The sequence below is a fragment of the Bactrocera dorsalis genome, chromosome 4, assembly GCF_023373825.1.
Source record: "Bactrocera dorsalis isolate Fly_Bdor chromosome 4, ASM2337382v1, whole genome shotgun sequence".
Taxonomy (NCBI): Eukaryota; Metazoa; Arthropoda; class Insecta; order Diptera; family Tephritidae; genus Bactrocera; species Bactrocera dorsalis.
The window spans coordinates 31646493-31661029 of NC_064306.1; the positions used below are offsets into that span (position 1 = coordinate 31646493).

A 14537-nucleotide genomic window follows, 5' to 3' on the forward strand; every position below is an offset into this window, starting at 1 on the left:
CCGCCTTATTTCACGTGCTTGAAATCTGCAGTACTATAAACTCTCTATACTCGAAACATATAGTTATGCTTATTGCGAGCCTGAATAAAAAAACAAAAATTATCTCTACTGGGTTTGGCTGAGCAAAAAACGCACGTGGACTACTAAATGTACTTCTTTGTGGGGCCATAGAAAAGAAAAACTCCTGTATTCGATCTACAAATTAGCAAATACACAAGTTTGCACAGATGGCATCTGGTAGGATTCCCAGCTTTACTCTGTGAACGCCAACAGAGCAATGGCCCGTTAAAAGCCCCAAAACTTGGGAGAGGCAAGCTTTACTGAGTGCAAAGAGATCACTAGACCTTTTGTAATCGATCTTGGGCCAAAAGCCTTTTGCGACAACGCATGTGCCGATAATGACTCAGCGCTGACCAAGCTTTCGCAAAGCCCAGCTGTTATCTGCGGTTCTGGGTGCCTTTTCCTGCTATCTCATCAGCTTTACATTTTCCTGCGATTCCAGTCTTATCACAAAGACACTCGATGCTATTGATAACGAGGTTAGGCACACTTTGACCAGCTCTGAACGCACAGTTAATGACTTCAAGGCTTGTATCGGCGCTCTGCCATCTGAGTGGATGGTCACATCTCTGAAGGAGGCTGCACCTCCGCCTGGAAGACACTGCAATAGTCAGGAAGTCTGAAAATAGAGTTGATAGAAAGCTACTGACAGTACACCCCTCCACCATTCTTGCCCCAAGCTTTGGCCCATCCGCGAAGAAGCTCACTGCCCCTCTGCACCAACGAATATAAACTAAATATGACTACAAGTATTATCCAATACTCCACGTCACCAAACGGATGATTATTAGCAAGTGTTGCTTCATGTTCCTCACTAAATGGGTTTATATCACGAATATGAGGCTAATCTGACCAAAAAAAATCATTTTTGCAGTAATCCCGATTCTGGGACTAAAAATGAAATTTTTAGTTCTTAAAACAGAGAAATTTTAATTAATATTTTGGAATTAAAAAATATATTATTAATATTAAATATTATATTTTGCCGGTTTGGAAATTTTTTTTATTTTTATCCGGTACTAGGAACAATTTTTTCTATTTTTTTGTTTTGTTTTTGATCCCATATTTAAAAAAAAAAAAAAAAATTAATAATTAAGACTTAAAAAAATATTTTGTGGGATTAGAAATTTTAAATGTTCGGTATTTGGGAATACTTTTTTTTAATTCGTTAAATTTTGTGTTTATCTTTTAATCCTATATTATTCCAAAATAAACAAAAAAAAATTAAAATGTTAATTGAATAATTTGTTTTTTGATATCAGCAAAAAAAAAAAATTATCAAATATATCTTATCTAAAAAATTGTATATTTATATAATTTTTGGATCATAAACAATGTGCTTTTTAACGAAGAAATTCGAAGATTTTTTTCGTTATATGAGAAATTTTCTTAAAATTTTTAAAAACTTTGATTAAAAAAAATAGAATCAAGCATTTGAAAATATAATAAATAAAATAAACCTATTTTATAGTTAGAAACTTATATTGTATTTATTGTAATACCAAAAACTGTAAAAAAAATCAAAAAAATTATAATTGCAAGTTTTATAATCGCACATGATCACGAAACTACACACAGTGCGCGGCAACGGCAATTGTCGCGTGTAGTTTGTTGCCTGGCAACATTATCACGTATACGTAGTGTAAGACCAGCTCATGCGACGTGCATATGAACACAAGAACAAAAGTACAATTGTATACGTGTGTGTGTGTGTGTGCTTGCGTTTGCGTGTTTGGCTTTCCCAGCGTTTCAGCTTATACCGCATGTGTGTGCGTGCGTGCCCTGCTGCCGCTTATTTTCTTTGTAGCCTTCCTTCGCCTTTCGTCCTCTATGAGCTCTGTGTGTCATTTCTTCGTTTGTTTACATGCACAAATTTATGCTGAATCTTCTATGCTATTCATTTTGCGCTTTTGTCATACACAGTATTATAACCGAGACTTAGAACAATTTCACCGTTATAAATGTTTTGCTGCTTTTGTGTGGTTTGTTATAGAAACGTTTGAAAATGCGTACGTATGTATGTGTGTTACTTTTGAGTAGCAAAAATGCTTTTGTTGATATAAAAGTTTTTATTTTGTTGAGCACACCCCATTTTTATATGCCTTTCTTTTTTACCTTCTTTCTTTCTTTTATATTTATTTGTCTTTCTTTTCGTCCATTCGTCGACTTTTTACAGTTCACATTTTCTTTTGCTTAATGCCAGGTCTTCTTTTGTGCTCTCCACAATGGATTAAATGAAAGAGAAAATTTCCTTTCCCCCATCCTCGGAATAATGTCCTTTTTGTGCGCTGACTTTCGGTTCTTATCAACTTTGCGGGTGTTATGTGTTGTACCTTTTTCGTTGTTACCGGTTGATTTGCATTAGAACAGACTTTGTGGTTTTGAGTAACCAATTGTGTACGGTGGAAAGGTTTTCACACGGATTTTTAGAACTTCATTCAAAATTGTGCTAAGCAAACTTGATATGCATATTTGCTTTTAGTGCAAAAAATATTTGGTTTTCAAGTCCATGGTTTTAATTAGAATTTAACCCCTTTATAGATATTGGAAGTAGTTCACCAAACATTACTTCAGTAATATTTATCCAGTGAGAGAAAACAGAGGACGTAAATCCTGCATTGTACACGGTGTTGTAGTGTTTCTATAACTTCTACTGTATGGTAATTGATGGGCTTGTCATTTTCTACATTCCAATATTAGTTAATCGTCTTTCTAATTTAAGCTAAGAGTAGTCCTTTACTAAGTCCCTTTTTTAGTTTAGTTCAACGTATCGAAGCATCTCTTATGAGACTTACCGTGCTCTAATTATCCTTAGAGTATTTGTCGAAATCTTTCCTCTTCACGATTAAAAAACACGGTAATAATATCAAAACCCCGTCATATTAGTGTAATTATTAGGTTATGTTAGGTTAGTCCGGTCCTCACTATCGATACCTCCTCTAGTGTATTATACCGTGGGGAATTCAGATGCTTACAGCGTAGTCTTGGCAATACGATACAAATGCACAAGATATGCTTCATTGTTTCTCTGCTGCCTTGTTCTAGACATTTCCTGCAGTCTTCTCGATCTGTAGTATAATCATTAGTTTTAGATATTTTAGGCTTCAAAATTTTGGTACTAAAAATAAATAATAATTAATGTATTGTAATTTTTAAGTTTCAAGCGCCTAAAGGTATGCTGTATGTAACTTACTAAGGTACTAATTAACTTAAAATGGTGTAACTCTAAAAAGATCAAATTTTGAATTGAAAATTTAAATTCCAGTACTTAGAAGATTAGTACATTCGATAGCGAAACACCTTTGCATTTAGCAAAAATCGTTCGGAAAACACGATTTTTATTAATATATCAACTACAGCGCCATCTTGCGACTTTTCCACCAATTTTAGTATGAAAAACTATTAAAACAGTTGGATGACGCAAAAATCACAAGTGACTAATGACAAATTACTAATGACTAGGTACAACTGACAGTTGACTAATTTAAATTTTTTTGAGCAGTGGAACTTTATAATTTTCAATTAGGCGAAAGCAATTTAAATGAATTTTAAAAACATCCGCAAAAACAAAGAAATACAATTTTAGGAATAATATCAACCAACAAAAACAGATTATGTCTCTTCCTTTAAAGATATTTTTAGTTAGTTCAATGAACTGTATTCCCAAAGTTCCTTTTTACTAGAGAAGTTGTATTATATTTATAATCCCACCCAAAATAACGACAATTTTTCTTCCAATTTTCTTCAGTAAATGTCATCTAATTTGAATTACTAAATATATTCCAGTTAATCTTCCTCAAAGCTACTCTGCTGCCAATGAGGTCATTGTACTCAAAGAGATATTTGCTATGCTGAAAATATTTTTACCATCCTATACAACGCATACGCTCACGCTCCTGACGCATTTGTGCCCGAAAATAAGGTAAACATAGACTCAACAGGGCGAGAGAAAGAATTGTAACAATTCCCAAAATGTTGTGCATAAAACTACCATGTTCTATATGCTGTAAATTGAGCATAGAATTTGTCAAAATTTGCTTCTCCTGTCACAAAGTGAAAGAAATCTAGGCATAAAACTCTTGAAATTTCTCCTTATTCTCCAAACGAGGACACAGCACAAAAGGAGAGCAATAAATGTTAAAGAGCAGAGCTAGAAAAAGCAAGCGCCTGACAAACAAGAGCGCACTAAATGTTAAATACACTGTTCTCTCCAACTAACGGCTGAGTGCTGTTTGAGTTGACGCACTAGAAATGCGGAAATTGAGCGTATGCTGGGAGTAAAGCAAGAATTTTACAAACAAATGATGTTGTATAAAGGATTTTATTGAGTGTAAGCGATTTTAGGGTTTCGCTAGCGTGGGTGGAGACAGTATTAGAGAGTAAAAGAGAGTGGGAAATAAAGTGAGGTGAGATTTGTTTTACTGTTATGTGTCATTGTTGCTTTTGTAGACACTATTTTGTGGCATTTGCCTAATTTCGAGTATAGGAATATCGAAAGTTGTTTCTTTGAATTTGGTAAAGACTTTTTTATGCATAATAAAATTCATTGAGCGCTAAATTCAATTCGGATAGAATGTGTCATCGATTTTCACGAATTTTGGTAACCCCTAACCTCACTTACAAATTTAAGTTAAGCAATAATAAATTCTAAAAATGTTCTTCCGATAATGTGAACCTAATAGTCGTGGTACTGGTCTCTACATATTCTCTATATCCTATCCCCCCTCCATTTCATTTACATAGAATCCTGCTCGCATGCACTGCGTCCGTTTTTGGCTATTGAAAGTTCTTTCAGAACATGCAAAGTAAAAAAGTGAAAACCAACCGAGATATAGCCGTCATACATAAGTGTAATCGAAATAAGATCAAACTCGTTTTGTTCACAAACAATATCAATATTGAAAAGGGGTGAAATATGTATGACTTGGTGTCATTTTAGACAGCAAGCTATTCTAAACTTCTCGAATTTAGAAATAAAAACGTTAGATGGCAGATTAATGATCGCACGTGAACTGTTATGTGGAGTCCCTTGTAAAGGCTCTTCTTTTCCACTGTGTTTCCATTCCCGCCAGTTCAGTCGGATGTCTGTTTAAGGCTTGATCTCCTAATCCCGAGACAGTCAAGAAAGAAGTGTTGAGTTGCTTACACGTCATCTTCTTCCATACAGCTTCTGCAGATGGTGTCTGATGACTAATGGCCTGTTAAAAGCCCCACAACTAGGGAGAAGATCCCTAATGAGGACAAAGAGATTACTAGTTTCGCCGCCCTGCTATCTGAGTGGATGAAAATAAATTTACTGCTACATGAATGGCTGCCACCTCAGCTTGGAACACACTGCAATAGTCAGAAAGCTGAGGCTAGAGAGCTCCTGACAGAAAACCCCTCCATCAAGCTTTGTCTCATCCGTAAAGAAGCTTTCTGCTGGTGTATACGCAGAGTAGGTGCCACCAGAGTTTTGTTGGGCGATTCCTTGATCCAATTGTTTCATTATGAAGTCAGAAGAATTTCCGAGTGTTCTTTTAGAAACCCAGATTCTCTAAGTCTTGAACTTTCGCAGCCATACATCTTCCTAAGATGTCTACGAGCAATATGAGTAAGATGGCGTTAAGTGCCATGGTTGAAGTAAATCTTAGTGCACCATTCATGCTGATGAGCGCCGCTCGTTGGACTCTTTCGAGCTTCTTTGTAAGTATAATCTCACCACATTAAGACTCTATAGAACGTAATGGGCTTGACTATGGTGTCGTAGAGCCAAAGAACCACTTCCAGTGAGAGAGACCACCTTTCGCCAATGGCACCTCTACAGCAGTACAAGGCAATCTATCCCTTTTTTTTCCCTCTTTGATATTCGGCTTCCTACCATGGTTAAGTCCTGCATATTTCACTGTATTATATTCTTCGATTGCAGACGGATATCTCCCATTTGCTGCAGCAGCGCCATTGGGATCTTGTATCTTCCAGTAAATAAAACCATTTCGCTGAAATATCCTGATGTCAACTCGTACACGGTACTCAGGAACTTTCCTCTGACCATAAACGCTACATCGTTTACATAAGCAATCACCCAGCAGCCATGATCTTTAGCAGGTTGTTAACGACCAGGATACACAGGAGATAAGAGAGAACTCTACCTTGTGGGTTTCCCCTAGTAAGATTTCGCCGAGCACTTGCATTTCACCATTCCGTTTCAATCACTCTGTCGCACTGGAGACTGAAATTGAGATATTTGGGGTTTGATTCAACTCCAAGACCGTCCAGAGCAGTTACGACTGCTTCCGGTAGGACGTTATTGAAAACTCCCTCAACATCAGGGAAGATCCCAATACCGAATTCCTTAACCCTAATGGCTTCCTCAAGCCATGACACGATAGTATGCAGTGCAGTATCCACTGACTTGTCTTTAAAATAAGCTGATGAAATGGCCGAAGTCGTTAGTGTAACGTGGGAGCCTCTGCTAAGCTTCGGGAAGAACGTAACTCTGACTAGTGTCCAGGCACTGGGTGCTAAGTTCTTAATATTTTTTTTATTTATTTACGGAATCCTAAAGCATTTGGCGATGAGAAGTCGAATCTCAAATAGATAGCTATAGGCAGACTGAAAAATCGAAACATGATTCATTTAATATCGCTAAAAGTAAAATGCGTTGATCTTTGCCTTTATACGCGTTGATTGTGCTTAATTGAACTCTAAGCTTATCCTTTTGTAGGTGAATATTTCAAGCCAGAAATTCCACTTTGGCGAGATTTTTACCCTTCGCTTGCATATCGAAAAGCTTATAGCAGAGAAGATAAAAGTCAGTATCAAAGAGCCCAGAGTTTCCATATAAGCAATATTTATTTCAATTCCGCAACTGCAACACGACAAGATTAATGGCTCTCGTTTGTATATCGATGGCACACGAGTTTTCGTATGAGGATCTTACGAAGTTGAGAGAATCAGCAGTTTAAGCGTTCTGTTGTTGATGATTAAAAAAAATTGCTAATTCCGGTTTTCGTATGAGGCTTGGATAAGGCGAGTTATTTAGTTTCTCTTAGTTTCTCGTGCACCACTTTCTTACATAATATGAGCCAGATTGAATATCTTTTGAACACAACCCTATAAGAGTTCTTGGCGCACGGGGTCAAATTTTCAGCAAAAGTCAAAAAAAAAAGTGGAGCGCTAGAATAAAAAAAATTGCTTCCTCTGATAATTTCAGGTGTTTCTTCTCCTTCAGTATTCTCCTACTTGTGATTGCGGGATCAGATGGCACGGAAGTATACTTCGTGGTATTGTAGCTTATGGTTGACATTGGAAAGAGTTCATCACTTACATGTTACTAAATTCAAAATTTAATGCGCTTACCAAAAGAAAAATCTGGTTTTCTGACATATATTCCGTCAAATATTATACAAATTGCAATTTTGATTCAATTGCAAAATTGATATACATAAATATTTATATAATTTCTGATGCATATTTCAATAACAACCTCGCATAAAATACCACTTTCATATATAAAAACAATATTTCATGTAAATCTAGTTATTATGCTCAATAATTTTTACTGATTGCTCAAAGCTGAAACATATAGCCCTTAACTACCCACATTTACAGTAGCACTTCCATCTATATGTGACCGAAAATAGGTCAGTCCAATTAATTGCATAAATAGAAGTTTATTTGTTGCACATAATTTGCAAATATTCCCGCCATTTTCTGATATTTCCATAAAATACTTTATCAGCCTCTAAATACATACATATGTATGTATGTCACATGTTTTCACAAACATATAGACACAGTTATGTACACATAAATCAAACACCCAACACACTACCATAAAATCACGCACAAATGAGCAGGCATAAAGCCGCACCTCCCAACAATGCGAGTCGCAGCGAATGTTTCCGAATAATACTTGGCACACTCACAGATACGAATGAAATGGCGAAATGAGTTGCAGTCACCACAAAAATGTCATAAAAATGCTGATCTCACAGCATTCAACAATTTTTACAATGCATATAAATATTTACACACACCGACGCACGCATACACTTACATACTTACAGCATAATCAGTTGTCAGGCTTTCTGAGGCCTCCTATTTCTTATCCCCTCGCAAGCCGAAAATATTTACACACACACATTCTCACACGCGCGTTGCCGAGCAGAAAGCAAACAAATCCTGTTGTGGCCAGGATAAATTCCGACTAATTTGAATCGCATATTCGGCCGCATTATTGTGATGCACAGTGTCGTGTGTCCGTGTGCTGGACGCGGGTGACGGAGAAGTTGCAGAATGTGTGTTTATTTAAGCAAATGTCACAACAGGCCGGTTTTTTGGAGGGATTTGGGGGAATTGGTGATCCAAATTTTTGCATTGGTTCTTTGGTTTTCGATTCTTAGTTTCTATGTGTTTTACTCTCTCGAGTAATTCTAAAATGTGTATAGTAATACATACTTTATTTTGTATATAGGGTACCAACTCTGAGGAGAACGCCATCTGCTTTCTTCACAACAGAACGTTTTTTTTTAAATATCGACGATATCATAAACTTCGGTGAACTCATCATTTCATTCGAGAAAGCCACATAAGTCACTTTTCTTTTTAATATCTATAACCGCTTCATCAAACGGTATGTTATATAATGATACTCAGATTATCATAATTCTGTCTTTGTAATATATTTTCCATTAAGTATTTTCATCTTTGAATTAAGTATTCCCAGCATCAGTCATTGGTCTCTTTTACCATTTTTGTAAAACTGGAAAGAGATACAATTTCCAGGCTATATATTCTCTTATTCCGGCTGTTTTATTTGTCATCAATGATAACGGATAAACTCTACAAATCTCTCATCGTTTCCATTGTTGTTGTAACGGTTATCTAGTCCCAGTTAGGATGGTAAGGTTCAAGCAAGTTGTCATCGAGGTCATCTAACGGTAGGCCCAGAAGACTTGCTGTTTCAGCAGGGTCGGACAGATGTGTAGGGTTAGTTTGGTATGCAAATAGTTGGTTAGTCTCATGCGGGGACTCATTGCACGCTGAACATATGTTTGATATGTTAGGGTCAATTCTAGATAAGTAGAAGTTTGATCTGCTACAGTATCCACTATTGATTCTCGCAAAAACTCGTGCTAGTCGTCTGCAATGGGTGACAGTTGGACTCCATGTAAGCCACTCACTGAGAGGGAGTCGGTAAAGGTATTTATGGCTCCACTATAAATGACGGTCAAGGCATGTCTGAAGTTTCATGCGTCCGAAGTCTGGTCGGGTATCGTTTTATGTCGTCGATGTAGTTTAGGAAGGACATCTTGATGCTTCTACGAAAGCACCCCAGCTGAAACTACTTGAAGAGGAGTTCATTATGATCCTTAACTGTGAGCATGCGGGTCTAATCGTGCAGAGTTTCGGTGGGAGACATCAAGAGGTTGTGGTCCGGAGTACAGTGTTCTGAGATATCTGTAGTTTGCGTTTCACTGCATCCACCCGATCATATTGGTGCGGTGTAGTTAAGGAGCGGCCGGCCGTTTGCCGAGTGTGTTGCCAATAACGTTTCTTTGTCTTTTTCCCATGTGCTGCCGCCTAGAGAGTTGAAGATTTTGTTGTGGTTCTGTACTTTGGCAATAATCGCGGTTGTGTGAGGATGAGAGTATAGGCTGTCGAATGTCACACCTAAATTCTAACCGCATTTGGATCGGTAAGTTTTAGAATATGATTTTCATGACGTGGACAATGTCAGCATCTGATGAGTTGGTTTTAAGATTGTTCGATAGAAAGTTTTTGCGGAAGATTTATGCTTCTTTGCGCATTAGCAATGACGAGTAGCGCAGTCGATAAAACGATGAGGTGTACGAGATATACAACGACATTGATATAGTTCAGCGAATCAAGAGACAGTGGCTGCGTTGGCTAGGTCATGTTGCTCGGATGTAAGAGAACACTCCAGCTTTGAAGGTTTTCGATTCGGTACCCGCCGGTGGAAGCAGAGGAAGAGGAAAAGCTCCAATCCTAACTGTATCTGAATCTGTGACTTAAACGGTTATAAAAACATTTAATTGGGTCGTGATGTCCGCCTTACCAGGCGCGATTTCAATAACTCCGTGAAAACATGACTTACAGTTCACTTCAGCTTGCTTCGCTACCACGTGCCAAAAGATTAGTTCGAATATTTTGAGCTGTATAAATGTTATGGTTAAATTTCCTTCAAACAACCCAACCCAACCTCTTAACCACAAGCTTATTGATCCATCACAGCTTTCAAGTGCACTTCAGGTTTAGCAGAATATTTGAATATTCGTTTGAATTCCAACGCACTAAAAACGCAGCACAAAAGGCATTCCGCGCAGATGCTGCATTTGGCTCGTTCATTCCGTGCACGAAAAACGGTAAACTTTTTATCTGCCCCACAAAATAGAACACCATGCAGTCCATTTGACATTTTGCTTTGCCGCCTTAGACGCGCATATCTTTTGTTTTACTGCGCTTTCAAATGATTTCATGCGCTTCCTTATCCCCCGTACGCGCGCCTCGCTCATCCGGCACGCACAACCGCTTGTCATTTCCGTATACTGTGCCCTGATTTCGCCGTCTGCTCGCTCCGGCGCATAACAATTCATATAAGACGTAATAACCATAAGTATAATAATAAAGCTGTAGGAAGGAAGGAAGATGAGCAAATTCACGAATAATGGCGCGAAAAGAGGTTGATGAAAAGCACACACACGCATTCGCGTATAACGGCGAAATTTGACAAAGGTGAAGCGAAATGAATGCGTAAGCCGGCGCATAATGGCTGCGGCATTAAAATGTCAAGAAATTCCGCGAATTTTCATTCTCATTAACTTCGCCAAAATAATCAAAGCGCGTTGAGTGATTTATGTTCCTTCTTCACTTTCCTTTTTCTGTTGTTTTTACGGGTGTGACGTGTGAGAATTTCACATTTTTAGCAATTTCGAGCATTTCATTTTCGCTGCGGAAATATGCGCTTTGTTTTTCGTGTTTGCTCTTGTTGTTGCCACAGGTGTGAGCTTCCATTTGTGCACCTCACGATTTGCTGTTGCTTCTTCTTCCTTCATATTTTCATATATATGTTTTATCGCCTTCGTTTTTTACATACTTTGCCGAAATTAAATATTGATTTTCCATTCGCTTCCCAAGCGCCGCCTTGCAATTGTTGTCGCACTCCCGGTCTGCTGTCATATTGGCTTGGTTAAGTAAATAGTAATGAAGAAGCTTAAGTAAATATGCACACACGTGCATTTCCGCTATTTCCACCGCTACTTCCACCTGTGTCGCAGGTCCACGCTTTGCGTGTTTCCTCCTTTAGTGGTAGGATACCAACATATGTCACATGTCTATTTTTACGATTTTGGTTGCCTGAATTACACAATTCTTCTGTTGACTTACATAAATTATCGCAGTGCAATGTGTTGGATCTTACGATGAGTTATTGCGATATTTGCGGCTCTTTGATTCTTCCGGTTCATTCTGAGGACAAATTTGAGTTGAGTGAAGAACACGCAAATTTCACTGACCAAGCATGGTGAAGCAGAAATGCAACATTATTATGAGAAAAGGAAATTGTAGAGTCATAACTTCCAAGCCCTCATCACCTTTTTACAAAAAGTGTTTGACTTCAAAACGAGCGTTTTTATAATAAAAAGAGGTTTGTCTATTTTTCGAAAACATCGTAGTCAAACGACAGACTTTACTCGTTATATTGATAAGATAAGATATACAGTTAAACTTTCATAACTTGAACTCTCCATCGTTCTCCACAATTCGAATTGGCAAGAAAAGTCAAGCTTCATACAAAGTTCTTTCCATAAATCGAACTTTTGAACTGGCGCATGATTCTCTAAATCTCATTTTTCGGGAGAATCCCATCCAAGTCACGGTTTTCATTGACGATTTCGTTCTCATCGGCATAATTTTTGAAGAAATATGGACCGATGATTCCACCGGCCCACAAACCATAGTTTTTTTCTGGATGAAACGGCTGCTCTTGAATCTTTTCAGTCCAAATAAGGCAATCTTGCTTGTTTACATACCAAAAAAAATTTCGCTCGAAAACGTCGGAACTTCTTGCAACTTTTCAAGATCCGATAAAGCGAAGCGATGTCGCTTGGGAGCTGAAGCGGCTTCAGTTCTTGCACAAGCTGTATTTTGTACGCTTTCAATTTAAAATCTTGGCGTAAAATGCGCTAAGTCGTTTCATATGTCAGTCCGAACTGCTGTGAATGGCTACGACTGCTATCATTCACTACGTGCTGGAGGTGATCCATTCGGTCGAATATTATCTAATAAGGAATCCTGGCGCTCAAGACGGATGATGGTGTTGTGAATAGTACGTTCAGCAGGCCCATTATGTTGGCTATAAGTTGAGCGAAGTGCACGAACGTGAATTTTCGAAATAAAGTTGAACAGTGTGTAAAGGTTATTCAGACGTAAGTCTTTTCATGATGAAATACCAAACAATACTGAACAAAAATAACATGACTCCCGGGTGATCAGGCAAAAAAAGGCTATTGAAACGAGTAAGCCCGTTAATAAAGATTATATTGAGGTGGACAGTGAGATTTACTCAGGCTGATTTATAACAGATGATGACTTAGTAGAAGCGAATATTTCAGATCCAACGAATATGACTTTTAGCACCTTGGAAAACGATTAAGATTCTGAAGAAGAAATTATTTAACTGTCATCCAAGAATGATGTAACATATTTCTTTGTAATTTTAAATTCCTATTTAAATACATATATTAATACAGCTGATAGTCACTAAAAAGCACTAAACAGATTAAAATCTCTTTTCATTGAAACAAACAAGCAAAAAAATGTATTGTATGTTCAGCGAAAAATTACAGAATCCATGTTTTATGTGCAAAAGCGAAAATCTTTATGCGAGGTAAATAAATAATCTATATAATATATTTTACATTTATTTTGTTACTTCTATTACTCGAAGTTTTTTTGTTAAATTCGAGTTAGGGAGAATCAGCCGTGTTATAGTCCAAAAAAGTTTGGTATTCTCTTAAGTGTGGTTTGTAAAGGGTTCTTAGTCAAGTTTAGTCAAATTATAAATCTGTCCGTCTGCCCGTGCAAGCTGTAACTTGACTAAAAATTGAGATTTCGTAATGAAACGAGTTCGTAGATGGGCGTAAATGAACCCACAAAACGCCATTAATCGAAAACATATAAAATGTCATAACGAGGCACTCGATTAAGATATAGAACAGCAATTTGGTACAGGGGATCGCAGTAGCAAGGAGCACTTGTGATATAAAAGTTAAAAAGCCCTCTAATGAATTTAATGTACATACCTTTTAACAATAACCAATTTTGCTTCGGACAATTCCTAAGAAATTACTATCTAACAGGGTGCTAAAACTAAATAACTCACTACCAGTTTGCATACCCTGCTAAACCTACATATCTGACACCCATCTCCTTATGGTTAGACCCCTTCGAAAGAACACCAATCCTGGGTTTAGTGTTGGAGCTATAGTTTTAGTTATCCGATCTGAACAATTTTCTCGGAGATTATTTTATTACCTTAAGCAGTAATCCATGTCAAATTTCATGAAGATACCACGTCAAATGCGAAAGTTTTCCATACAAGCCCTTGGTTCCGATCGTTTGGCTTGTATGGCAGATATATGCTATAGTGAGTCGATCTGAACAATTTCTTTCGATATTACATTATTTCTATGAACAATAACTCATACCAAATTTCGTAAAGATATTTCGTCAAATGTGAAAGTTTTCCATACAAGAACTTGATTCTGATATTTCAGTTTTATGGCAGCTATATGTTATAGTTAACTGATCCGAATAATTTCCTTCTTGAAAAGAAAATGACGTTTGCAAAATTTCAAAACGATATCTTAAAAACTGAGGGACTAGCTCGTATATATACAGACGGACAGACAGACAGACAGGCGGACATGGCTAAATCGATATTATAGGGTCTGCTGTTCATGGGGTCGGAGTCCCATATTTTTGAACATTGATTCTGATGTAAAATTGAACGAGGAATCGAATGCAAAAGTCAATTTTGGAAAAAAAAGTTGGCGAAAAAGCACAAAAAACTGTTTTGTTTGAAAAAAAAAAATGTTTGGAAATTTTTTTTTGGATTTTTAAAATATTTTTATCAGAAAGCTGAGATTTTTTTACATAAAATTGTATAACTTCAAAATTTTTTGCACTCAATTTTCAGGTCGTTAAAAAATAAAAGAAATATTTTTATGTTTGATCGGAATACGGGTATAAAACCATGTCGCCAATTGATGGAATGGCCCATGTATCTATATCTTTTGTTATGCAAAGTTTAAAATATACTTGTGAAGAAGAATTAATCCATTAATTTCATTTAAAACTAGTTTCAAAAACAATGAGATTCTGAAATTAACATTTTGCCAGAAAACCAATCACTGAATTCGATCTTGTTCGGCAAACGGACAATTAACTTAAATTCCAATTTTTTAATTACA

General features: G+C 37.0%; 1 protein-coding gene across 1 annotated transcript in view; it reads left to right on the forward strand.

The window, feature by feature from the left end:
- Positions 1-14537, forward strand: part of LOC105224085 (cAMP-specific 3',5'-cyclic phosphodiesterase) — a 686633-nt gene that overhangs the window by 2524 nt on the left and 669572 nt on the right. The gene's annotated exons all lie outside the window — the stretch shown is intronic.